Consider the following 3929-nt stretch of genomic DNA (forward strand, 5'->3'; position numbering starts at 1 on the left):
GCAAGCAGGCAAAGAACAAATGAACCCTTCCTTCTTTCAATATCCTTCCAGCAGAAGGTGTGCCTCCCTCTGCAAGATCGGGATCAAAGTCTCGGCTTCTGCCGCAAGGTCTGGATCACAGGTACGCCCTCCATCTCTGGATTGTAGCTGATTCCAGAGACAGTCACATGACAACCAAGAGCATTCTCCACATCCAAGCTCTCACACTAAATAGGTACTAAAGGATTAGAGTATTGACTTTAGACGAATCAGAAGGTTATACTGTCTTACTATTTTTTAATTATGTATACTTGGGAGGCGGTCGGGCAATAGGGGGTGGGCAGTATGTGTGTGTTAGTACAGGAACCTGGGGAGGCCAGAGGCACAGGGATCCCTGGAGCTAGGGAGCTAGAGTTACAGGTGGTTGCCAGTTGCCTGATATGGACGCTGGGGAACTGAACTCAGGTCCTCATGCCCTTTTACCACTGAGCCATCTCTCCAAATCCAGGATTACATCCACACAGCCAGCATCCTTGCTCTTCTCCAGAGGACTGAATGTCCTCCTGCATCATCTGGGCACACAGCAGAAGCGACCATAGGATGTATGTTCTTGCTAACCACAGCAACTATCCAAAAGCTGATGGGTGTGGTGCCAAGAAAAATATTCCCGTTGCCTTCTTCCTAGTAGCGAGAGCTGGGGGATGCACCCTGCGCTGTCTTAGAATTACCACCCTCGTCGCCACTGAGACTCGGTTTGAAATTGCCTACAATGCTCCCTAATGAATCATTTTCTCCAGAATCTTAAAGTTGGCACCCGTTGGCCTTTCCTGACCTCCTTCCCTTCCTTCTTCTGCTTCTCCTGACTCCTGACTTCCGTTCCACAAAACACACTCACAAGGATCCTCGTCTCCGGGTCTGTTCCAAAGAGCAGGGGCTACAATCGGATACGGTCCTCCTGGCGCCAGTTTCCTTTTCTCCTCTCCAGTCCTCACAAGCGGAGGAGACTTGACTTCGCAGACATAGCTGGTGCTCTCCGCAGCAAGCGTCTAGCCCCAGACCTTGGGGAGGCTTTCTGGGCTCCTCGGCCCCACAGCAGTGCTGTGTGAAGGAGAGGGTCCCCGAGTCAACTTTCTCCTGCCCTACTGCGGTCCTTTCCTAGATCTACAGCCTTCCTAGATGCCAGTCACTGGGGATCGGCTTCCAGTCCCCTGAGTTCTTATTCTCTGATATCCTTGCCTGCCAAGCAGCGAAGTCCAGCTTGCTCAATCAAAGAATGGGGCAGGAGTTTGCCCGGGCATTTGCTTTCAGATTTTGCACAAAAATTTCAAAGGCCTAGCCACAGCAGCCCCTGAAGCCCATCTTAAGAGACAGGGCTGGTGGCACGTGACTATAACCAGCGCCATACAGTGAGGCCTCAATATAAAAACAAAAGCAAAAAATATTTCTTGGTGTCTTAGTATATACAACTTGGCTTCCATGAAGCCTTCTGGGGAGTTTGTCTTACTTCATGCAGACCACCCTCTTGGCAAAGATGTGCCCTCGGGACTCCACCATCTAGCTGGGGGTGAGGTGGGGGTGGGGTGGGGTGACTCTCCCACTAAGAATTCTCTAGAAATCCTCCCCGTTGGGAGGTGCTTGTTTTTGCCTCTTCCTAGCAGCTCCTCCTCCATACTTCCAACTCCCCTGGCTTTGGGCACTTTGCTGAGGAAACCAAACCAAATTTCTATGAAAAACAGGAAAACCGTTTCGCCTCCTATTCCGGGTGACTGTGTCACTTTTCTCAGTTCCTTAAATGGGCTGTCGAGATTTTACCAGAGTGCTTGTATTCTTTTGGGGAAATGGATTCTGTTACAAGAATGACAGGTCATGAAATTGGAGAAAATATTTGTGGGCTACAAACCCCACCAGGGATTGTGTCTAGAACAGATAAAGAATTCTGGGGCTGGAGACGGCTCAGTCGCTAAGAGTGCTTTCCATGCAAGCTCCAGAACCTACATTCTAATCCCCAGTCCCTATGTTACAGTCATGGCTGTGTGCTGCCACCTCCAGAGTCTGGGGGCAGAAACAGACAGAGATCTCCAGAGACCCCTGGCCACACAGCCTAATCACAGCAGCAAGATTCAGGTTTGGGGGAACCCTTCTCCAGGTGCCATGCACAGAGTAATAGAAAGACACTTGATGTCTTCTCCTTCGGTGTGACCTGGACAGTCATGCGCATGTGCCACGAATGTGTCCCAATATACACACACACATACACACACACACACACATACATATATACATACACACACATATATATACATACACACACATATATACATACACACACACATATACACACACACATACACACACACATACACACACACATACACACACACATACACACACACACACACACATCGATTTCAAAACATTCTGAAAACTCCACAATTAAAAAGGGGAGGACTAAAAGCAGTTTAAGAAACGTTTTACTGACGAGGGTTTTCTGGTAGAAAAGAAGCAAGATGTTGGCCAGTGAGATGACTCAGCTGTAAAAGCACAAGCTGGCAGTGCATGCCACACGCATGTGCACACGCACACATAAATAGATGGCAAAACTAAGCAAATTAAAAGCAGCACAGTGGGTGGAGAGATGGCTCAGCCGCTGAGAGCACTGGCTGTTGTGGCAGAGGTCCTGAGTTCAGTTCCCAGCAATCGCATGGCGGCTCACGACCATGTGGCAGTGGGATCTGATTCCTTCTTCTGACATAAAGGCGTACATGCAGGTAGAGCACTTATATACATAAAATAAATAAATGATCTTTCTTTAAAGCTGCACATCATTAGCTATCAGAGAAAAGCAATCGCAGCAATATAGTACTGCACATGTTTCAGAACAGCTAAAATTAAAAAAAAAAAAAGGAACAAACTTTGTAGAGCACTAGTCGGGCAAGGGCCTGGGGATTTAAACACACACACAGAGAGAGAGAGAGAGAGAGAGAGAGAGAGAGAGAGAGAGGAGTCATCTTTGAAACAAGAGTGCCCACTTTATCATGTTCCAGGGCAGCTTTTATAGGGTCTCCCTGACTAATGGCCACGCCCTCAGATCTCAGCTACAAACCCACCAGAAATGACACCCCACCCCACCCCCGCCGTCAGGGCAGCTACAAGCACAGGAAAACAACAGATTTGCAACTATCATCAGAGGCTAAGATCCAGGTAGGGATGTGGAGCCAGGGAAGGCGCAGATGTGTCAAAGACCAACTTCGACAAAACTTGGATGTTGGACTGGAGAGATGGTTCAGTGGTGAAGAGCACTGACTGCTCTTCCAGAGGATCTGGGTTCGATTCCCAGCACCTACAAGGTAGATCACAACTGTCTGTAACTCCAGTTCCCGGGACACCCTCATACAGATATACATGCCGGCAAAACATCAATGTACATGAAATAAGAATAAATAAATCATTAAAAATGTTTAAAAAAAACTTGTATGTTCCAGGGTAAGAGAGTGAGAATTAGAATTATTAAGCAAAAGAAACAGAGATGTAAGAGAAATAAGAGACAGAAACACAGAGCAGCCTGGGGGTGAGGAGGGGGACGGTCAGTGAATACTGAATCCACCTCGTTTATTCTCCACAAGCTTACGTACTTCGGGTGGCGCAGATCCACCTCTACAGCCAAAATACTAACTAACCACCAGGTCAGAATCTCTATGTTTGTAGCCACACCTGTTGTCAACAACTTTGAGAGAGCAAAAATAAGCTCAACGTCTCTGACCTCCAGTCAAGGAAGAGTCCCCTTGTGGCTCACAACTGTGGGTCCCCACACAGAAGTGAGACGAAAAGCCAGCAGGAGGATTCTTTTGGCAACAGACATAATCTGTGCTGCGACTGTGTCAAGGTTGAGGTCCTAGTCATGGTATGTCGGGAAGTGTGACTAAAGGTCATGTAGGACCTCCACCTACCTT

Source organism: Alexandromys fortis, unplaced genomic scaffold (assembly GCF_014885135.2).
Source record: "Alexandromys fortis isolate MF-2015 unplaced genomic scaffold, M_Fortis_MF-2015_v1.1 scaffold_84, whole genome shotgun sequence".
NCBI lineage: Eukaryota > Metazoa > Chordata > Mammalia > Rodentia > Cricetidae > Alexandromys > Alexandromys fortis.